Consider the following 24,820-nt stretch of genomic DNA (forward strand, 5'->3'; position numbering starts at 1 on the left):
ATCCACTCACTCCATCCTTGGCATCCACAACTCTCCATTCTTTTTTATGTGTCTCTTCTCCATAGCCAACCTCCCAATGCTCCATCATCAACCCACATCGTAAACTTTCAGCCACCCAAGTCCTTGCCCACAAGTGCCATGGGACTAGCACTCGGCTAGGAGAGGGGTAATGTTACAGCCCAAAAAGGAAGACCAAGGAAGCCCAAGTCAGAAATGGAAGATGGCCCTTGGCAAGAAAATTGGAAAAGAAGGAAATCTTAGAAAAATATTTAAAAAATCCTTAATACAAAAGGAAGTTCACAATAATGAGTGCACCGAATATTCTAACAAAGAAAGTGGGGCGCATTGTAATTAATTTTGTAAACTTAGCACCACGCTCCCCCTATGCAATTTGTAAATGTAGACGTGCATAGGTGAAAGAGTCGTGAAAAGAGAAAAGAAATAAAGAAAGAAGATATTGGCTAAAATGGCTAGTCATGTAAAAAGGGATGGGTGCTCAAGGAGGAAGAGGGCATGTATAAAAAGGTGAAAAGGGAATGGAGAAGATCATTCTTGTGTGTGGCAAAAAGCTAGCTCTCCTCCTCTCTTCTTCTTCTTATTCTTCTTGTTCTTCTTGTTCTTGTATTCTTGAGCTTGTGATTGAGAAGGAGAGTGTGAGGGAGTGAGTGTGTGAGTGTGTGAGTGTGAGGGACCATGGTGGAGAAGCTCTCCATCTTCTCCTCTCTTTGCTTCTCTTATCTCGCACGGTGGCAATGGAGCATGGAGCTTAGAGCTTGGGGATCAAACTTGCTTGAGCTTGCACCTTGGAACGTGGAGCTACTGGAGTGCTTGAGTTAGAAGGAACTCAATTGAGCATGGAGGTAAGCTCACTCCACTCGTAGGTGTGAGAGCGCATACGGCTATGTGAGAGGTATCCATTGCACTTGGCTTTGAAATGCTTGAAGCAATAAGCTGTCCATGGGTCTTGGAAGTCAAGCAAAAGCTCCCACACAAAAGTTATGGCCAAAATATGAAAGTACTATCAAGCTACCATAACTATCCATGACTTTTATAGTATGCTCTTTATCCACTCAAAATGGTGTGTCGTGGAAGGACTTACAGAGTCTCCTTTCAGTAGTGTTGAAATGGCATCAAGATCAATCGAGTTTATTTTCCAAGATTTCATTTCAATGCGAACTACTTCCTTACATTTTCTAGAAAGACTAGATTGTTGCCCCAATCTTTGATTAGACGTATGTTGCGCATCCATGGTCATAGCCGAGAAACAAGTCATAGTCCACACCTTTCCTGATAACAAAGTTAACCTTGGATAGGACTCCAGCAATTTTGACTAGCCAATTATGAAGAATACCCACAGGGGGCAAACTTTAAATCCATCTGTTATCATTAGATTAAAGTGGATTGATTCTATGGGTGGTTTGCCTCAAGCTTGAAGTACATTATGGTTAGCTATGCTCACACCAGTGCCTGTATCCACAATTCCATGACATGTGGTATCTCAAAGGGTCTCCACAGGGAGGATGGCATGCCTCTCATCACCTTTGCAAAATGTGTCGACTCCCAGGGCACTCAAGGTTGGGTGTATATCCTTGGTGAAGTTCAAAGCACAATGTGATTGGTAATTATTCAGGCCTTCTATCGAAGCTTTCAATCCTTGCCAAATTGTCAAGCTAGCTTTGAGTAAATTCCCAAGTGAGATTTTAACTTGGGTTGATGTTGTTGCAGCTATTAGGGATGGCTCAATGTTTTCATAAAGATATTGTAATCGGCTTGCCTCTAGGGAAAGAGATATCACATGTTCCCTTGGTTGCCTTGCTGATGGATTCTGTGATAAACTCATCGAGTTGTCGTGTTAGGCTAGGGCAAACATGAAAAACTAGGTAAGCTCATGATTTCATCATTGGATACATCCTTCAGTTCATTCACAGTGGTTTGGACTCACTCTTTGACCTTGTCTATTGTGGCAAGTTGTTGGATAGGGTCTAGATAAGTGCAGTCTTTTGTGAGCATCTCTTCTTTTGTGGGTGTTTGTGGGTGGTGCAGTGGTGGTGCTTTCAGCACTTGAGACAAGAATTTTTGCCATGTTGAGGAGAGGCCTTCACTCCTTAGCTTAAACTCAGCCCTTTTTTGTCATTTCTTAGCACTTTTCTGCTAGCAACCAAACCATTAAGGGTTGTGGGTCCTTCAAGTCTGATTCCTTCAACCTTTCTTTGGCCACAAGTTATGGCATGCACAAGAATGGGAATTGCTTCTTCATCCTTGATCATTTCCACAACGAATAGACTCAAGGAAACTAAAGGCACAATCGCCTTGCCACTATGTGCCTTGTGTTGTGGGCAATCGGAATACATATGTGTGATTCCACATTTTGGGCAGCATTGGTTAGCTTCGTTGGGCTTAGACTTGGTCTTGCCTCTGTGGCACCTAGATGAGGTGTTCCCACGCTGACCACAAGTCTAGCATGCAATTGGATCTCTAGCAGGGGGTGTCCCCCTTCCATGGCCTCATCCTAACATCATGATTGGAACTAGCCTATAGTCCATGAGGATTTTTTTACCCTCTTCGTCATAAGAAATGAAGGGGTTAGTGTATTCTTCTTTCTTAGTGGGTTTCTCTATGAAATGGACTGGGGCATCACTAGGTGGGTGTGTGATAATTGGAGGCCTAGGGATCCCTGAAGGATTGATCTCTGCTCTTTGAGTTGTAGTCATAGGATCAAGAGGTGTTGGGAGTGCCAAAATTTGTCCTTGGAGAAGTGGTCTAGGATAATTGAAGGTTCTATTGTATTGTAGATCAGCATAATCAAGAGTGGGAAGCCTAAGAGGGGCTCTATAATAGGCAGCTTCATGACCAAAATGTCCACAATTATTGCATACTCGAGGTGGCCTTAAGCATTCTGAGGGGAGGTGTTCTCTGCCATAGTTATGCACTGTATATTTTGGTGATAGGGTCGAGTGTTCTTAAGGGATTCAATTAATCTAAGAAATTCTTGGTGTTGTTTCTTGACATCAATAATTAGTTCAAAGGTGTCATTGTTCTCTGAAGAATTCTACCTAAAAGCAGGGTAGTTTAATTCTTGACATCAATAATTAGTTCCAAGGTGTCATTGTTCTCTGAAGAATCCAATACATCCTTGATGATAGAGTAGTTTAATTCGGAATTCCTAGCCAAGGTTTCATATATCCTTTCATCACAAATACCCTTGATGAAGGGATTTGTGAGTGACTGGGCATGGGATGTTCTCTTACTGGTATTTGATTAAACAAGCTCTTGACCTTAGAGGTCTAGTCCCTCATGGTCTCTCCTTCTTGTTGCTGGATGTTCATTAGGCAGACAATAAGGTTGTCCCCATAGCCTGCTTCAATGAATAATTTGATGAACAAGTCTTTCATTATCACATAAAAGTCATTTTCAGTGGGTTCTAAGCTAGTGAATCATGTGCCTCCTTTTTCTCCTAGGCAAAGTCCAAAGGCTTGTGCCCTTTGCGCATTGCCTATGAAGTTATTCACCTCACAGACTTGCTCAAATTGTTCTAGGAACCTATACAAGTCATCTGCCACCCTATACTTGTCCAATTGTTTTGCCACCAAGGGAATTTTTTATTGCTCTCTTTGGGCTGGTGTGTTGCCCATGCATATCAAGATGGTCTATTCAATGTGTTTCCCAACTTACAGGATATCGGTCTGGTCAAATAGCTAACATTGCACAGATCAGAGTGCAAGTCACGTGATGTGTCTGCGGCTCCTACATTGAACAGTATTCTTTGGATGCCATCCATCTTTGCTTGCATGGTAGCAAGCTCCAGCTTGGTGTCTTTGTTAATTTCTATCAAGCGGTTAAGAGAAATCTGCCCTTCCCCTCTCCCTTCAACTAATTTCTAATGCATAGCTTCGGGGGTCATGCTGGAGGCATCAAAGTGTGTGGCCTCCTCAAAGCTATCTATTGTGGCATGGAAGTCATCGGAACTTCCATCTACTCTATCTATTGGATCCAATGTGGTTTGTAGGGTCTCTTGGTTGACTAGGTTAACAATTCGGTCTATGTGTTCTTGTACAGGTGTGGACGCAAGGTCAAAGTTCTGGTCAAGGCTTGGGTTTCTATTGGAGGTAAGAGCACAGAGTTCACAACCACTCCTTAAACATACGCACTCTTAGTTCCCTATCATTATCATTGTTTTTTATGTTTGCTTCCTTGTTTAATAAAAATTTCATTGTTACACAATATTTCTTGTGATGTGTATCACCCACCATGCAGTGCTCGTGAAGAGTGCAGTGTGATATAGTGTGTGCATGTGTGAGTGTGTAAGCGTGTGCAAGTGTGTGTGGCCCTAGTGTGCCTATGTGTAACTACTATGTGAATGCATTGTGTCACATGGTTAAAGGCACCCTTACATGTGAGGGTGTATGCTTCAGAACAATGCAATGCCTCGTGTCCCCTCCCCACCTCTTCCTGTTATCCTCCCGTTGGCTAGATTAAGGTTGAGACGTGGAAAGAGGTGGGTTAGCACGCACTAACTATGAGGAGTTCCCTTGTGCAATCAAAGTTTTTTCACCTCGTGTGTTATGTTTGCATGCAAGATGGTTATGTATTGCTTGTGTTGTGCAAGTGACACACGTGGACACACAATGACCTCCTCCTTGCCTTCTCACCACATGGCCATCCCTTAGGTTGGGTGTAGATGATAAAGGCAGAGAGCATTTTACTATGTGACGTTGTGTGTCACCTTGCGTCAACACAAGGGGTGTGAAGTGCCTCCTAGAGTTCCCTTACTACATGTTTGTGAGTATGTATGTGTTATGTGAGGTGATGTGTGACTACGAGTTGGTGTGTGAGGATTCTAGGTGAATTGTGCAAATTAGCTTGTGTTTCTACCATGCAGTTTTAAGGTGTGTGTAGGCTATGTGGGTGTCACTGATAGGTGGACGTATGGGTGACTATGTGCGAGTGCAATTGCCTAGTGCAGTGTGTACGGCAAATACCCTATGATGTGTAATGACTCACACATGGCCACTGACTCATTACTTATTATATTCAGGTTGTTACACCTATTTATAGCTAGCATAGTTATAGCGCCAGTCGACTAGTGTAGTCAGTTATGCATTGTTTGACTTAGTAGGCCACTTTCCTTTATGTTGTACCTTATCTATACTTTGTGTATATTGTAAAGAGGGTGGAAGAAGAAGAAGAAACCAGCAAGAAAACGTTTTGTCCTTCATCTCTCTTCTTATCTCTTGAGTGAGCTTCTCCTTGTGCATTTTGTGTGTATTCAGCACAGCACCTTGAGCAAGTCCCCCCACCACCCGATTCTTGACATGGTATCAGAGCTGCGCCACTAAGAGAGGCTGATTTCGAAGGCTGAAGCAAAGGAGAAGTAGCAAGGTTCGAGCAAGCAAGCCACGGGTAAGAAGCTCTCCTATTCTTCCACTCTCTCTCTTGGATAGTGCCTGTGGAGGCACTGGAAGCAGGGTCGAGCAAAAATCTCAGATTGCAATGAGATTTGGTGTGCGCGAAGAGCACTGTGTATTCTGCAGTTATTTTGGGCATCTGAGGCCGTTTCAAGCCCCATTTTAGAGCCGCAAGGTTGCGGATAGCAGTTTCAGAGTACACTGTGACTTCGACTGTATTGACCGAAAGTGGGTGCACAGGTTACAGATTTCAGATCTGTAAGTTCGAAGGTATTTTCCAGTGAGTAAACACAAAGTTTATCTGCAAACTGGTTGCAAATTGCATGTATTGTTGAGTAGACAGTGAAAAAGGCTGTCTGGTGTATTGCCGTGCACTACAGGCTGAGGGTTGCAGAAGATTTGCTTGCTGTTTGGTATTAGTTTTGTGATAATGGCAGAGAACAGTGGAAGCCCCATCATTGAGAAGCTTGACAAGAACAACTACCCTTCATGGAAGTTCAGTGTCACGAACTTCCTTATTGGAAAAGGCCTCTACGAGTTTGTTTCAGGTGAAGAAAAGGAGCCGAAGGTGAGTGATCCTCCAACTGTAGAAGAGACAAAGGCACGGAAGGAATGGAATGCAAAAGATAAAAAGGTCATGTATTGGTTGTCTGCAATAATTGACAATAATATGCTAGGACACATTAGAAATGCAGAGAATTCATATGCAGCTTGGACCATACTTGAAAGTATGTTTTCTGTAAATACAAAGGCACGAAAGATTCAACTCAAGCAAGAGTTGAATACATTGAAGAAAGGAAAGATGTATATCAATGACTATGCACTGAAGGTAAGGAGCATTGTAGATGCCTTGGCAACGATTGATGCAATGCCCGATGATGATGATTTGGTGTCGTCTACCTTGGGTGGACTTAACAATGAAAAGGCTTGGAAGTCTTTTGTAACTTCCGTATATGTTAGAAAGCCATTTCCAGATTTCGATGAGTTGGTCTCCCTTGTGATTACTAAAGAGATCAACATGCAGAGTGAGACATCTGAAAAAAGTGGTGAACAGGTCCAAGCTTTCTACTCCAGTTCAGGAAGGGGACGTGGCAGGTTCTCTTCAAGAGGTCGTGGTACAGGACGTGGTAGTGACAACCAGCAAAACAGATTGAATCAGCAATTTGGCGATATGCAGGTTTTAGGAGGTTGTGGTAACTTTAGAGGCAGGGGGAGCTTTAGAGGAAGAGGTGGATAGTAGAACAGAGCTTCTAACAACTCTAGTATTGTGTGTCACTACTGTGGCAAAACAGGTCATATTTCAGCCCAATGTTATGCTAAGAAAGATGATATTCACATTGGTAAGTTGCAGCAAGGAAACTATGCATCGTCTTCACGACAGAATGAAGACAAAAATGAACGTCTGTTTGTTATGCAGCATATGCTGAATGCTGTTATAGGAAAGGGAACACATGATGATGTTTGGTATGTTGATTCAGGTGCATCCAATCATATAACCAGCCATGTAGAATGGTTTGGAGAGATGTAGGATTTGCAAAATGCAGGTTATGTGCAGACGGGTGATGATTCATGCCACCCAATTTCACACATTGGAAAAGTTCCCTTGTCCTTGCATGATGGTAAGACAAAGAGTCTTTTAGATGTATTACATGTGCCATCTATTACAAAGAACTTGGTGTCAATCGGTCAAATGGTAGAGCAAGGGCTGCAAGTTAGATTTAATGCAAATGGCTGCTTTGTAGAAGACTTCAATGACAAGTGCAGGTTGGTAGCAAAGGGAAGTAGAGTTGGACGTATGTTTACTCTGGATGCTGGAATTCCTACTATGAATACTGCTATGTATGCTAAAGGAAAAGGTGTTGTTGCAGATATTGAAATTTGGCACAAATGCATTGGACATGCAAATGTACAAAGGCTTAAATTAATGCAGTCCAAAGGGTTGGTTACAGGTTTGCCTACAATTAGGGTTGCAGAATTTCATAAGGTATGTGAAGCATGTCAGTTTGGTAAGCAGGCAAGACAACCCTTTTCACATGACAGAGATGTAAGCAGAAATATTCTTGATGTTGTGCATACAGACATTTGGGGGCCTACACAAAATGTATCTCTTGGAGGTAGTTCATACTTTGTCACATTCATTGATGATTGTTCTAGAAAGCTATGGGTATATTTTATGAAGGAAATGAGTGAAGCGTTTGAGCACTTTAGAACTTTCAAGGTTGTAGTTGAAAGAGAAACATGCTTGAAAGTAAATTGCCTGAGGTCAGATAGAGGGGGAGAGTAGCTCTCAAATGAGTTCAGTGATTTTCTGAGGTCTCATGGGGTAAAGAGACAGTTCACATGCAGATATACCCCACAGCAAAATGGGGTTGGCAAAAGGAAAAACGGGCATATTGCAAAAGTTGCATGTGCCTTGATGGCTGAAAAGAATATGCCTAAGCATTTTTGGTCTGAGGCTGTTCATACTGCTGTTTATATTATGAACAGAACTCCCACAGCTGCAGTTCATGGTATGACCCCCGAAGAATGTTTTACAGGTAAGAAGCCTGATGTCTCATACTTGAAAGTGTTTGGCTGCATTGCATATGTTCATGTGCCAGATGAGTTGCGAAAGAAACTAGATCCAAAGGCTAAAAAGTGTGTCTTTATTGGATACTCTTTAGAGCAGAAAGGGTATCGCTGTTATAACCCTGTCACATGTAAGTTCAGAGTGAGCAGGGATGTCATCTTTGATGAAATGAGTAGTTGGTATGCATCTAGTGGTGATGCATTGGATGATGATGATGATCATGACACTCATGTGCAGGCTGAAAAGCAAGAATCACGGACTCTTAGTGGACCAGAGACATCATCTGGTAGTCCTTGGTCTGGGAGACTAAGGAGTACCTCTACATCTTCAGGTGCATCTAGTAGCACTACAGGTAAAGACAAATGAAAGAATAAAGTGTCAGAAGGCATTGATGCAGTTCTTGATGGAGACTCCAGTGGCTCAGAGAGCTTAGATGATGAGCTTGGAATTCCTTCAGTGAGGACTCCAGGTATGCAGAGAGCATGTGTTAATGCAAAGACTCCATTGAGTGATCCAGTGGTACGTAGGTCTAGCAGGGTGAGATACCCTGTTAAAAGATTTGGTTTTGAAGGTTATGCAGCTCATCATTATGCTTATATGGTGAAACTAGTTGAGGATGTTGAGCCCACATGTTTTGACGAGGCTTTTGGTCATGCTCATTGGGATGTAGCAATGGATGAGGAGATGGCTGCATTAGAGGCCAATAAGACTTGGGATCTAGTATCATTGCCAAAGGGCAAGAAAGCTATTGGATGTAAGTGGGTTTATAAGATTAAGCACAATACAAATGGTTCTATTAGTAGGTACAAAGCTAGGCTGGTTGCAAAAGGCTATGCCCAGACATATGGCATAGATTATGATGAAACCTTCAGTCCAGTTGCTAGGATGGCAACTTTCAAATGTGTGACTGCTTTGGCAGTAGCCAAAGGTTGGACGTTGCAGCAAATGGATGCGAAGAATGCCTTCTTGCATGGTGATTTGCAGGAAGAAATGTATATGGATCAGCCAGCATGTTATGAAGATTTAGAGCATCCCACGTATGTGTGCAGGTTGAAGAATGCACTCTATGGGCTCAAGCAAGCACCTAGAGCATGGTTTAACAAGATCAGAGAGTATCTTGTGAATTTTGGCTTTTATGTTTCTAATGTTGATCACTCACTTTATGTGAGAAAGGGAAATGCAGGTTTGGTCATCATAGTCATCTATGTGGATGACTTGATTATTACAGGTGATAATGATAGTGGGATTGTTGAAGTCAAGGACTTTTTGAAGAAGAAGTTTGAGATGAAGGATTTAGGTGAGCTAAGGTACTTCCTTGGCATTGAGGTGATCAGATGTGATGATGGTATATGGCTGTCCCAAAGACAGTATGCCTTAGATATGTTGTCCAAGTATGGTATGATAGCATGCAAACCACTTTCAGTCCCATTGGAGCAGAATGTAAAGTTGAGTGCTGATGTTGGGGATGAGATAGAAGACCCTACTATGTTCAGGAGGATAGTGGGGAGTTTGATCTACATGACCATTACAAGGCCAGACTTGAGCTACGCTATTGGTCTTGTGAGTCAGTTTATGCAAGTACCTCGAAAGCCTCATTTGGATGCAGTCAGATGCATATTGAGATATGTGAAGTCCACATTACATTATGGACTTTTCTATGAGGCACGTACAGATGTACAGGTGTTTGGATACACAGATGCAGATTAGGCTAGTAGTATGTCTGATAGAAGATCTACCAATGGATACATGTTCTCTTTTGGTAGTGCAGCAGTTGCTTGGAGCAGCAAAAAGCAATCTACAGTTGCTTTGTCGAGTACAGAGGCTGAGTATAGAGGTGCTACTGTTGCAGCATGTGAGGTAGTATGGCTATAAAAGTTAATGGCTGATTTGGATGTGCAAGTGGAAGGTCCAATTGTCATTTATTGTGACAACATGAGCAGTATACAGTTGGCTAGGAACCCTGTGTTCCATGCCAGGACAAAACATATTGAGGTACACTACCACTTTGTGAGAGAGAAGGTACTAGCAGGTGAGATTGACTTGGTGTATGTCAGCACACATGATCAGATAGCTGACATCTTCAAGAAGGCATTGGGTATAGAGAAGCTTCAAAAGTTTCAAAGCTTACTTGGAGTCGCAGAGATGTAGTTGAGCTTGAGGGGGAGTGTTGAGATGACAAGCTCAACACATGCGGACATTGATGATGGACTGCCTGGTTAGATGGGTCCACACGTCCACACTTAGCACGTCGATGGTCATTATGACTCACACTTGGCCATTGACTCATTACTTATTATATTCAGGTTGTTACACCTATTTGCAGCTGGCATAGTTATAGTGCCAGTCGACTAGTGTAGTCGGTTATGCATTGTTTGACTTAGTAGGCCACTTTCCTTTATGTTGTACCTTATCTATACTTTGTGTACATTGTAAAGAGGGTGGAAGAAGAAGAAGAAACCAGCAAGAAAACGTTTTGGCCTCCATCTCTCTTCTTGTCTCTTGAGTGAGTTTCTCCTTGTGCATTCTGTGTGTGTTTGGCACAGCATCTTGAGCAAGTCCCCCCACCACCCGATTCTTGACATGCATGTCAATGTGAGGTGGTTCACCTATGTGACCTACATGGGTGCATCCATGTGCATGTGCACTAGTTTATGTTGTGTGAAGGTACCTTGGTGTGTTGCCTCATGTGTAAAAGTGCCTATGTGTGGATGTGCAACACATAGGTGTGGTGTCGTGTGTGTATGTGTGTGTCGCACGAGTGTCACATGAGGCTGATACCCCATGTTGACACATCCCACTATTGTCACTGTTAGACAAATCAGAGGTGGGTTTGAGGATGGAGAGGGGCACCTAGTGCAACATGTGGGTAATACTTGAAGTACACTGATGTGAGGGCGTAGGTGTGATACACACATTGAGAGTCACATGAAGGTGTGCCACATAGGTGAGTATGCCACACACAAGTGTGTCACACACAAAGGTGTATCACACACAAGGATGTGTCACACACAACACAAGTGCAAAGTGTTTAAGATATGGGATTGCATCTAATTGTGATGTGCATGTGTCACACTGTGGGGTGTGTCACTCTGTGACACACTGTGTCTAAGATGTGTAGGTGTGTCATACTAGAGAGACACTATGAGGTGTGTCACTTGAGTGTCACACTATGAACTCTCCTTCTACCCTTCACACACACACACACACACACACACACACACACACACACACACACACACACACACACACACACACACATACACACACACATAGAAGAGAAGAGGTGGAGAAGCAGGAAAGAGGAGGAAAAGAATAGAAGAGGAGAAGAGGAAAAAAAAAGAGGATAGGGGAGGAGATGAGCAGGGGGGAGGAAGAGGTAAAAGAAGAGAAGGAGAATAGGGAGGAAGAGAGTGAAAGAAGGTGAGAGAGAGTGAGAAGAAGAAGAGTAAGATGAGGTCATCATCAACCACCATGAAAGAGAGCACCATTCTGACTTGCGAAAGACTCATCCACCCTTCGTGCCTCTAGTACCCATGGAACATGCCCCTTCTCCTCTCTATGAAGTCTTTGTCTCGCAAGGAACCCACTTAACTGTTGGGAGTTCTAAATGAAGAACAAGTTTGAATCTAGTATACATGGACTCTCTACTCCCAATGGCCCCAAAGAGATGATATTTTGGAGTTAGGAGCACAAAAGTTATGCATATGGTTGTGAACATGAACAATACACCATTGCATGCAACAGAAAACTACATTCTTTCATAGATTAATGATCATTAATAGAAACATAAATAAAAGAGCTTCAATATTTGATGAAGAAGTTATTGCTTAATAAAAATGAAAATTTCACATAAAGAAATATTAGAATAAGTAGGGGTTATTAATTTAGAGTTTTAAATTTTGAAGGGTAGGATAAATTTCATGACATTACAATGCATTGAATAAATTCTCTCTAGTTGCATATAAACAAAGAGCATCAAAGAAATCAAATTTTTAAAAATCTTACTTAGGGAGGATCATTAGAAATATCCACAACAAATTTAGTAAGAATTACAAAGCAAGAAATTGCATCAAGAATAATTGTTAAGCTATAGGGAAAGTGAAAATTGTATCAAGAATATTTCTTTAGTATTCTAAATTCATAAATATAGATAATCATTTTCTTAGTATTTATAAATCATATAAACATAGAAAAATAGTTTTTCTTGGTATTTATAAACCATATAAAGTAAATTAAGATAAGTAAAGTAGGTGATTAAAAAGTTAATTAGAAGTACCCTCTTTAGAAAAAAAATCCATCATTATTAATTAAGTCAAAATTATGTACATAGTTCATTAGAAATTATTAAATTGAGTAGTAACTATTAGAAACCTAGGATATTCGAATCAATTCACTTTGTCAACATGACAAAGTGAAATACGAGCACTAGGCCATGAAGTAACCAAAAGGACGATGCAATTTTCCTCTAATAAAAATAAAAGTCTAAGAATTCATAGGAAAGATACTCGCCTTGTTGACTCACATAGCTTCTAAGGTAAAAATCGTGTTTCCAAGGCTTAAACTTAGTTTCCACAAATTACGACAAATTTTAACCATTTTCCACATATAAAAGTTTAGAAAAATAGTCAAGACTCATAATAAGGTCAAGTGGCCAACCCTTAACAAGGGTTATGAGCAAGATTGCAAAGAAATACTAATAATAACCCAGGAAATATCCAATGAAGAAAGTCAAATCAAAATTGATATCTCAAAAGGGAACTTAGGAATAAAAAGTCCGAAGGAAAACTAGGAGAAATCTAAGAAGCTAGGAATAGGACCAAGTTGGAAAAAATTGCCCTTTTGAGTTGAGATCTTACATTGATTAGCTCCCTACTTGTGTAGAAATATTGATTAAGGAAGAGCTACTTCTGTTCTAATGGTGCATACAAGTTTAACTTGATGCACTTAGGAAATTGATTGATTTGAACCAAAATTCTAAAGTACTAAGTTTGCAATAGTATAAAAATAAAAGTGTGCTAGATCTCCGACTAGTTGTGGATCCCTTTTCCAAGAGGGATAAGCTTTGCTACCTCAGAGTGTTCAAACTAGACAACCCTAATGGCAAGGGGTCGCTTTGTAGGGGGATCCTTGGGTATGAGGAGTTGAGGATGCTAGGGGGGCTCTGGCTAGTAAACTCTTAGACCACTAGGAATCATCCAAACCCATACATGACTCAAGATGGACTTCTTGAGAGCCTTGGTACTAGTTAGGGGTGAAAATCTTGGTTCAATAAAGACCTTCATGTTATTTTTTCATATGGGTGGAAGGTGAACACTTGTATAATAATTATTATTAAATAAAGAAGGTGTTTTCCAAATGATTGTTTTCATTATTTGTGTGTTGTAATTTGAATTACATGAATACACACTGTGACTAAAAGGATTAATTAAGAAATCTTATTTTATGTGTACAACTTAATTGTGTTAGGCAAGTAGACAATTAAAACTACCCAACTAAGGGAAGTGGTAGGGCGTGATTCCTAATGACTCTGCCCTAAGGTAGCGTGGTCTTGGTAAGCAGAGAGCCTCTTTACAAATTTGAGGTGTTAGAGTATAGGAAATATTGATCCATAGAATTAATTAGAAGCTTGACTCCATATCGTTTTAGGGAAATAGAGTGAGACTTTTCCTTACGAGATGAGGAGTCCATCAAAGATTGATACTAGTGAACATGGATATGTGACCTTAGTTTACTTAGAACACAAAATTTAAGTTGATTCTTGTGGTAACATCAAATATCTTTCATTGCAAAGTAGACTTGAGAGAGTCTAGATAGCAAACTTTGTGTTATTCGAAAGAGTATCGAGTGGCATTGTCTAGAAAATCATCTCGATGGATCACTAAATTTTGATGATGAGGATGTCTCAAGTAGGCACATCACACTTGGTATCAGAGTGAAATGGAAGTAATATATAGGAATACTTGTTTGTAACCTTGTTTAAGGAAACGTTTGATGCAAAAATGATTCACCCTCTAATTATCAGTGAAATCTCTTTTCAAAATAATAATGATTGGAAAAAATTCTTGGTATTCCAAGCAATGGCTACACTAATACAATGACAAATACATGTGTGCAACCCATGGAATAGTTGGAGATGTGATAAAGTGTGATAATTACGATGTAGGAGATAGATACAATATAAGACTAGCACTCTCCCCTAGGAAGTGATTGCTCTAACAAGATAATACAACCACAATAATCAGATGTGATGTCCATGAAGTATAGAATAATATAAGTACCCAAATATAATAAAATGAAGCTCTAAAAATAATAATTTTCCATCGAATAAATTTGGCACTTATGATTTGACTTTGCTTTGATATTCTTTGACATTGGCCTTCACAAAATACTGTTAACATTATTCCCCTCCAATATGAGTACCATTCCCATGGCACTCATGTAAAAAATAGACAGAAAATGTTGAAACGACAGATGAGAAGAAGAAGTCTTAATGGAGGGAAATTAATGTTGTGAATGAAAATTTGATATTAATGAAGATCTAGTTTGGGTGAGGGTACAAATGATCTGGTTGGTGATACCTCTTGGGGAATAAAGCTTGAATGGAAATGGAAAATGAATTGGAGGTTGTAGAAGATGTGAGAGTTAGTATTGAAGTTAGAGCTGATGGCTTAGGATTATTCATGAAAATTTGTACCTACAAAGTAAAACCTCACGTGCAATCACTTTCTAGGGGAGAGTGCTAGTCTTCTATTTGTGCACATGACATAAGATATTTTTTATTTGGAAGATGGTCCAAACTCCAAGCCTAAAGTGTTGTCCCACACTTGAGGACCCAAAACCATGAATAGGTTATAGTGCAACTATTATGTGAGTGCACATGGTTACAGATACTAATACTTAGTTAGAAGATTGCTTCATGGGTTCCTCTTCTAATGATGGATGGTGAAGCAAGGGAGCTTGAAGTGATGATAAAGATGAAAAGAATTGTCATTATTGAGGAAAAAGGAAGATGTTAAAGAAGATCAAGAAACACCAACATGGTATGGATAGGAGTTGAAGTCCAATCCAATAAGATCTTGGAAAACATCTAACTCCATTGAATCAGCCACACATGGAAGTTGATGCAATTTCATTTGGTAGCATGAAGCACCATTTACAACTAGATTTGGAGTTGATTTGCTTACAATGAGATGTATGAAGTGGAAAGGAAAAATGTGCAAGTGACTCAAGGAGATAGGTCTAACCTAGGCAAGCAGAGGCTCTCTAGTTATGTCCTGACCTTGATGTGCCTTAAGTAAATGTGGGGGGAAATGAGAAAAGGGCTAGGAGGTTAGAGATGGAGTGAGACAACCAAGATCATGGGATATATCCAACTTGAGGACTATTAGGTGTGGTGCATTGTTGTAATATCCCCCACCCGCCGCATAAAATGCCCCCTTTTTTGCCAAATGATTTAAAAAAAATGATCCCCTTCCCTCTATCGTCGCCGTGACAAGTGGCTGGAGGGGGAAGAGGAAGTGGATGATGACGTGACGATGACTAGGGAGAGGTGATGCAGGCGATGATGAGAAGGAGGAGTCGATGAGGATCGCAATGATGATGAAGAGGAGGACAACATCGATCAAGTTGATGGGGGAAGGAGCACACGTGTGCTACCTCCCCCCCCCCCCACTATCTCTTTTCCCTCGGGTAATAACCCCCTTCCCCCATTATATAGACCCCCCCAATCAAAAAGGAAGGAAGGGGATACCACCTCTTGCCCCCTCCCCCCTCCCCCCCTTTTGTTTTCTTGAGAGAGAGAGAGAGAGTCTCCCTTTGCTACCAAAGAGAGAGAGAGGGTGAGAGAGAGAGAGAGAGGGAGAGAGGAGAAGAAGATGAAAGAGAGGTGAGAAGAGAGAAGAAGAAGAAGAGGGAGAGAAAGGGAGAGGTGAGAAGAGAGAGACAAAGAAGAAGAAGAAGAAGAGAGAGAGAGGGAGTGACAAAGAGCAAGAGAGAGATCCTTCCAAGAAGGTTCTCCTTCTCTTCCCCTCCTTTGGGTGATCACACGTGCCATTCTTCTCCCCTTGTTTCGCTTGGATTACCCGTAGTATAATTTCTCTCCCCAATTGACACCCCCGCTAATCAAGGAAAAGGCGCCAAATTCGTGTGCGATTCGCTTCCAGGGGAGACAAAGATCGAGAATGGCCCCTAAGCGGAGAATGTCATGCATGGATGCCAATCCCACAACAAGCAACAAAGCCTCGGGCGAAGAAATTATTGCCAATCCAACTGTGGTACCGATTGTAAATAATGCATTTCCAAATTGACAGATGCTTGCTTTGATTCCCGCATGAGATGCATTAGACCCGTACTATACCGCACAAGAATAGGTTAATCAAAAATGATAAATTTCATATCAAATATTCAAAGATGGAGTTTGCAAAGTGTGGGTATCAAGAGAAGTAAATTGCATCTAGATGCTATCCGACAAATTCATACATAGCATAAATAGCATATAAAATTCCAAGGTATTGTTGACTCTCTTTTTCTTGAAAATAATAGATATGTATTTCACCACATTGAAAGCATGTTATAGCTTGCACACTTGACAGATTGCATGTGATAAGTAATCTAGCCTAGAGGAAATTCAATCTCGAAACTCTAAGATTTTTGCCCAAGCTCTCGCTAATATCATGAACTGCTAGTTCATTGGGATCTTAATGATGTGCGTAGTTAACAGAAAAAACGATCATAAGGATTAAAACTAAGATGCCTTGAGATCTATCCGATGGCGACCATGTTTATCAATCCTATTCAGGGTTGGGCTAGATGCAACAACAACTCTAGGGCAACCGAAGAGCTCAAGGATTAGGAAACCCTAAGTCGAAGGAAAGACCGATGCTTTTGTACTTGTTGGGAAGAAGGCTGGGTTATTGATCAATCTAAGTGATTAATAGAACTTATCTCTTGTACAGTGTTTGAAACCTTAACATATGCCTTAGCCGAAAGAAGGGTGTGTTAAGTAAATTTTACATAGAATCGCTCCTCATCCCAAGGGGGAGAGCAAATACGCGATGGAAAGGTTATCACGACGATTCCTACAATGTTTGAAAAAAGGATACCATTGTTTTTTAGGATTGATCAAACAACGTACTAAATGCTTTTGCATTAAACTAATGGTTGGGATGTGATTTGGATAATTATTCCAAGTGCTTGTGATTGATGATAAATGCATGGCAAGGTTCTGTGATGACAAGTTGCCATGGGGATAAAGGAATGTTTTCTTGGAAAATGATATTAGGGCTGATTGCCTTGATTGTGTTTGATTCTTAATTGGATTAATTAAGGAAATGATATTTTTGTGTGGGTCGATCATATCCAAGGTCACGTCACATTTCAACCCTAAAGGGCATTACTCGATTCACGGGGTGGAGCTCTGGACACCCATTGCTTAGTCTAGAGGAATGGAGTTGAAGGCTACCGTAAGCCCATTGCCGTGAGCCCAATGTCTGTGGTGTTGGAAGATCCTATTCTAGATAATGGATGGAAATTATGGTGCCATGTGATTTGGACCATATACTTCTGTTTGATAGAAGGGATACATAATTTCTCATGTATGGGCAGGAGACAAAGATTAACTTGAAGATAAGTTAAGGAACTTGTTTGTCAAAAGGACTGCTTGCTTTGTTTTCATGTCTATGTTGTAAATTACACGAATGAACCATGTTCTCTAAAAGACTTAATGTCACTAAATTGATTGCTTAATACACATTCTCTATTTAATAAATTCATGTCAATAAATTAATGACTCGCTTTTCTTTAAGTATTGATGATGATCTAGCATGGCCATGAGACCATTTAGAGACCAGTACTCCTAGTGCATCACTTAATGGGGTGATCAGAGCACTGTGATGGGGATATCTGGTACAAGCAATATGGTACAGGCAGTACAAGTTATGAAGGGAAAAAGAAGTGTCTGCCAAGTGTAAGAGTGTATACAAGAACCAAGGAGTTACACATAAATGACGATGGATTGAGTTCTAAGAAGAGGAAGTGTATTAGCATTGGGAATGTTTACTTGTGTGTAATGAGCATTGAATTCATTTGGGGTCATCCTCTCCCCTACAAGTCAAGGTTTAAGGTATTTTCTTTCATTAAAAAAAGACGAGAGAGGGAATTCTCTCACTAAGAAGGACAAGAGACGTGATCCTCTGGAAGTGAGGAGAGAATTTATTTTCTCTTTCTAAGGTCTAAAATGACACGAGCTTTTGTGTGGAATTCAATCTTAAGGTTGAGGTCCAAGGCAATCTAATGAACTCTCCTTATCTATGACTCAAGGTGGTTGCATGGACCACAAGTTAAGAGTATGGATTAAAAAGTTATTTTTTGGAAAATCCATTTGTAAAATATCTCACAATAGAAAAATGATCTCTAAAAACGGGCCACGAGGGTTATCAAAAACAATGAGATCTACAACTTTCGTGTTGGACGTTTTTTCATCCAAACAATGCACAAAGAGATATCTTGAAATTAGTGCTACAGAGTGGAACAACAACATCTTGCATGAAGATCAACTCAACTCTCTCTCCAAGAAGAGAAACTCTTGAAAGCCTATAAAAGAGGAGGCTCTCCTTGGGTGTAAGGGAGAGGTGAAGGAAGTATCACTTTGCATGTATCCAAGAGAAGAAGAGAAGGTGCAAGTGCTACGGAAGCCTTGCTGAAATCAAGTGTTGCAGAAGCTCTGTTGAAATCAAGTTCCAAGAGAAGAAGAGAATGTGCAAGTGCTGCAGCAGCTCTATTAAAATCAAGCGCCAGGAGGAGATCCCTACACATATTGTATAGGAGAGAAGGGAACTTAAGAAGGATCAAAAGGTGCCAACTTCCAAGTTGTGCAAGTGTTAGCCGGTTGTATACCATGCAAGAAACCATGATCTTGTTTTCAAGATCTACAAGTAAGAACTGGCTTATGTGTAATGGAGGAGCTTGCTCCTTGTCAATAATATAACTCCACAAGGGGGGGGGGGGGGGGGGGGGGGGGGGGGGGGGGAACACTAGCCCATCTTCCAGTCCCTAGTGTGTTGCCAATTTTTCTACCTCTCTCTCTACATCTTTCTTTTCTCTCATCTATTCTCCCTCTATGCCAACATAATATTCACCATATATATTTTAAGCATATAAGAAAGTCGAGTATGTATCTCGGATTTTATAACACTTAATTAAGGAAGCTGATTTTAAATGTCACGCATAAATGTGATAGGACCTAATTAGATAACTAAAGAATGTCGATTGAGGGAAGCGGGTAGGCGAAACCCCGACGAGTCTGTCCTACGGTAGGGTGGTCCTAGAGAACCAGGATGCTTCTCACAAGTTTTTACCAATGTTTGAACCTTTAGAAATTGTTAGGTTAGAACCCTATTCATGCTGTTTTAGGGGATCAGAATGGGACTATGCCCTACGAGCAGAGAGGTTAAGCGGCGCATCCCTCTCGTTTCCCATTCTTTTTGAACCAAGTGCAGTGTGGATCTACTTTGGCTTGGGTACCTCTGTGTAAAGTAGGATGTCTAGGATCACGCTAGAATGTTGTTAGGAGACCTTGACCCCTAGGAACCCACATTTCAAATTGATCCTATTGGATTCAGCCACAAATGTTTTGTTATGAGGCGGACTCGGGAAACCCTAGGCGACAAACCCCGAACATTCCATGGGAGTGCTGGGTAGCGATGCTTAGATTCGTTTCTCGATGGACTGCTAAAACATGCTTAGATAGCTGATAGGCAAGCACATTACAATTGCATGTGTGTGCATATTTCTTGTTCGATTATTTTCTTTGTTTCCTCTATATTTTTATTTCCTCCCATTTTCTTTCTTTTTTTTGCTCTTTTTCTTTATTGTAAACAATGACATTTCCATACAACTAGACATGAAGCCTTTTTTATCTTGTTGGCTTAGGCTGGTCCCTTCTCCTTGTGGTTGAGCACACAGCCCATGCCTTATGGCTCTATATGTGATCTTCAACTTTTTCTTTAGTGCCTCAATGGCCTCCTCCTCTTTTGATTATGTGACATCCAAGATAGTGCTGAGGAAGGCACATTGTTGGGCTTCCAATCTTGTTTGTGCCACCTTTGCCCTGCTTTTTGCTAACACTCTATTCCCCTCTACAAGGGCTAGGTGGCTCGCCAGGTCTTTTACTCTCCTTTCACTCTTCGTCACCCATTCTTTGGCTCTTTGTTTCATTTCCTCTAAGCTTTCATTCTATCTTTGAGCTAAGGCCACTATCATTGTTTCTTGCTCTTTCCATGTTTTGGTTATTTTCTCCTTCTCCTTCTTCAAGCATTCAATCTCTCTCTCTAATCTCCCTTGCTCAGTGTACACACAAAAATGGAAGACCAAGCCTTGAACCTTGGAAGCACATTGCCTTGTTGTTGATGAATTGATTATTGAAGAGGAACTTGTCCTTGTTGATGAATACTTGTGTGCTCATTGATGAAACAAGTTGCAATTTCTCCTTAAGAAATAGATGACAATTAGATATTTCAGTCAAGGTATGCTATTGATAAAGAGATTTGATGTTGGTATTGATAGCTTGAATGTCTTTGTCATTCAGATGATTTCATCGGCATGAGGTTACCATAGCTTTGAATCTTCAAAGAATGCTTCTTTTATCGATGATGTTGACTTCATGCATTGTAACTTGAATTTGTAGAACTCTTCTATTTTCCATGAGGTTGTTGTCAAGTTGGGAATGTGCAATGCTTTGCTTTATTACTTATCATTTTCCTACATTCACTTGGTGAAGCTTTGAGAATACTATGCAATAGATTCAAAGTCAAAAGATAGAAATAATTACAAATAACTTTTCAACATTTCATCATCATACCTTGGAAAAAAGTTGTGATATGATACCTTTGATCTTGCCCTCACATATAATGTAGCATTGTTACCAAATTCTAAGGGGTTTGGCTCTTATTGGTGGAATAAAAGAAAAATATATACAATGAAACATAGGTTAGCTATATACAAGGATTAGTATTTTGTTGTTTTGGGGATCCACTAGTCATAGAAATTTGGATTGTACTCCCACTCAACAAAAGCATCTAGGTCAGTTGGTTTTGTAGCTAGTCCATAATTATAGGTAATCACATCGCTAATAAGCAAGGATGGTCCTACAAAGCGACTGGCAATGTGCAACCTCCTCTAAAGTCTTCTATGGTTCTAGTATCTAGGGAAAATTTCACCTTCAAGTAAAGGGATTAGTTTTGAACATGTGTTCAAATGCTAACTTTAAATTCCCAAATTCGTAAATATGTGGTTAATATTTGAAAATTTTAGGTTATAAAGGACAAGTTAGAAAAGCCATCATAAGGTAGTGTTTTAATTATAAGTGTAGGCCTTGTTACATCTCATGAAGCACTTTCTAAGATTTTCATTGTGTCGTAGTCCTTTATTTATGAAAAAAACTAGGGTTGTTTACATAGAGTATCCTTCTCCATCCATGTGGCATCCTCTTTAGGATAGCATTTCCACTAGATAAGATATTCTCTGATTGTTCAACTTCGGGGTTCACTAGAGGATATATTCTTTTACATCAAGTATGTTGTTAGGTTGAAGTTCAAGGACTTGGTATTATAACTTGTTAATCATCAAGAACATGATTGGGATTGGGTACATAACCTTTTACAATGCTAACATGAAATACATTGTGAACTTTTAGGTGTTCAAGAAGTTGTAGCTTATAAACATTAAGTCCTAAACGCTTGATAATTTTGTATCGCCCACAATAACTTGGACTTAGCTTCTTAAATTTTCCCAAGGATAAAGAAATCTTCATAGATGAAAATGAATAAAAACCATGTCTCCTTCCTTGAAGATTTGTTCTTGACTTCTTAGATCAGCATATGCTTTCTGTCAATCCTTGGTAGCCTGGATATCTTGTCTAATAGCTTTAACTTGATCTCCTCCAACATCTTCTTGAAGCTTCTATTTTTAGGGTAGGGTCAAAAAGGTTTAGTGGGGTTAGGCATTCTTGTCCATACAAAGCTTGGAATGGGGTCATCTAGATGCTTTCATGATAGGATGCATTGCAAGCAAACTCCACTAAAGGTAGATATTATATCCATTGCTTGCTTAGGTCCCTTGTAGCAGTAAGCTCTAAGTATGTCTTTGATGACTTGGTTGACTCGTTTAGTTTGCCCATCAGTTTGAGGATGATAGGTAGTGCTAAAACAAAGTTGGGTACCAATGGCCTCAAATAAAATCTTCAAAAATTAGAAGTGAAAAGAGAATCATGATCACTAATGATCCTTTTAGGCAATCCATGCATCCTAAATATCTCCTTCACAAAGATCCTTGCAATATCTAAAGCCTTGTAGTTGGTTTTAGCTGGCATAAGGTGAGCAATCTTAGTTGGCATATCCATAATGACTAGGATTGAATTGTATCCTCCTTTGGACACATGGAAATTCAAATACAAAATCCATGCTTATAAATTCCCATTTCATTTGTGGGATATCAAGTGGTTGGCGCTTTCCTAGCATCTTGACATGCTCAACCTTTAACTATTGGAAGCTTAGTCATTCAAAGACATATTTAAGCATATCTCCTTTGAGATTTTCCCAATGAAAGCTTCTTCTTATAGTATTGAGAGTCTTTACAAATCTAGGATGACTTGAGAAACCTGAATCATGGGCTTCCCAAAGTATCTTCTTTTCTAGGTCTTGACTTCTTCAGATACACAACCTCATCTTGAAGTAGACAAGTCATCCTTTTGTAGAGAAGTTCAAATACTTGAACTTTAACTTAGGGTCTATCTCCTTGGATAGGACTTTGTTTATCATATGTTGATATCTTGGGTCCTTACATGCTTCCTCCTTAGCCATTTCTATGATTTGATTACCTAGTTCAACCCATGGTAGTCGATGTAGAGGTAAAGGATTCTATCATTCTTCTTTTGTAACAACACTAGGGCTCGCCATGGTGAATTACTTGGTTTTTTAGGTATCCTTGGTCCAAAAGTTGCTTGAGTTGTTCTTTCAACTCAATGGCTTCTGGAATGGAAATATGATAGTGTTGCTTTGCTACTAGCACAGCTCCTAGTGTTAGCTTAATCTTATTAACAACTTCTCTTGGTGGAGGAAGTTCTATCACCTCTTCAGAAAACACATCTACATAATCCCTTAACCAAGATGGTTCTTCATCAGCTTCCTTTCCTTGCTCAATCAAGAAGCTTTCCACCTTTGCCTTGAGTGTTTACTAACTCTCCTATTTGATCCAAAAATGTGATTTGATCATTTCCTCAATGAATGTGAGCGGCATTGGGGGTTAGTCAATCCATTCCTAGCAAGCATTCGTAAACTCCTAAATGCATGACTCTAAACCCCATGTTGGAAAGATTGCCTTCTAAGTTAAATTCCACTCTTCTAGTTTCTTGAGCAGAAATTACATCTTTCTCATTTTCCAATTCTATTAATAACTTAGATATAGACACAATGTTTATTCCTAGTCTTTTTCCACACTTCGGTGAGATAAATGAGTGGGTGCTTCCATAATCAATCAAAATCTTAAAGGTTTTACCTTAGAAGATTATTGGGATCTAAATAACAAAGAACTAGCAATTGAGCCCTTCTTGTTGAGAGTAGTATATAGTTGCTCTGTCCATGTTCACTTCTAAAGTTAGATCTTCCTCTTTGTCTATTCCTTTTGCCCTCCCTTTGAAGGTTAATCTAGCAACTTTCCCTTTTGTGTTGAAAAAACTGCTTGATATTCTGGCTATGAAATTGTCATTGGTGGATTGATTGACCTAAATTTGAGCATTGTCTTTTGAAGTGGTTGGGTTTTTTGCAATGAAAACACCTTGGTACCTCATTGCCAAATGCAGGTACAAAGTTTTCAACTACACTTGTCTTGCTATTCTTCATTTAACAGGTCCGGTATTGTCATTGGATCCTCTTGACATATCCTCATGGTTATGTGTATGAAAAACTTTGTCCCCAAAATCTACCACACTTGGATGTTGATTGAAATTCGTGGATAATGGGTCTATCTTGAATTAATATGCCTTGTAGATCAAATGGGCACATTGCTTCGAGACAAGTATCCAATGGAGGATTTAGCCAATGACAAAACTTTGATACTTGATGGGTGATATCCATGGATGGGGCATACTTCAGAAGGGACACAAATCTAGAATAATAGGCTTTCAAACTCAATCCAAATATCTTCAAACTAAAAAACTCATTCATCTATAGTGCATGGTATGCTAGTGGAAGGCATCGCCCACACACAACTTCCTTCATTTTTTCCCAAGTAATGATTGCTTCCACAACCCCTTAGTCCTTGTGTCATTACTTCGACCAAAGTCGGGCTTCTCGTGTCAATTTTAACTTAGCTATCATTGCCTAATTTGGAGGGGTAGTACTTATAACAATGAATTAATCCTCTACAGACCTGATCCAAATTTCTGCTTTTGACTCAACATCCTTTCCTTTTCGATCAAACTCAAGCTATTTGATTTGCTTGAGAATAATTTTTTTCTCTTGCACTTCCATTGGGGTAAGCATAGGCATGAAAGGCATAATACCCTGGTTTTATTAACATTTCCAAGATTAGTTGCATGTCTTGAATGCTTAAAATATTCACTCTCTTTAAGGTTTTCAATACTTAAATCCACAAATTTTAAATTTGCAAGATAATTTTAGTATGAAATACACAATCTTACAAGAATTTGAGACTCTTTTATTATTCACAGCTCATAATAGGGTTAACTAGGTTTCCTTATTACATCAAGTAGATAATTGGAATCAAGCTAGGAAGACTTTTGGGTTACAACAATTCTAATTATGAAATTCAGATACATCAATAATTTTTTAGA

The sequence above is a fragment of the Lygodium microphyllum genome, chromosome 21 (genome assembly GCF_053477565.2).
Source record: "Lygodium microphyllum isolate KBCC chromosome 21, Lygodium_microphyllum_v1.1.10, whole genome shotgun sequence".
In the NCBI taxonomy this organism is placed as follows: Eukaryota; Viridiplantae; Streptophyta; class Polypodiopsida; order Schizaeales; family Lygodiaceae; genus Lygodium; species Lygodium microphyllum.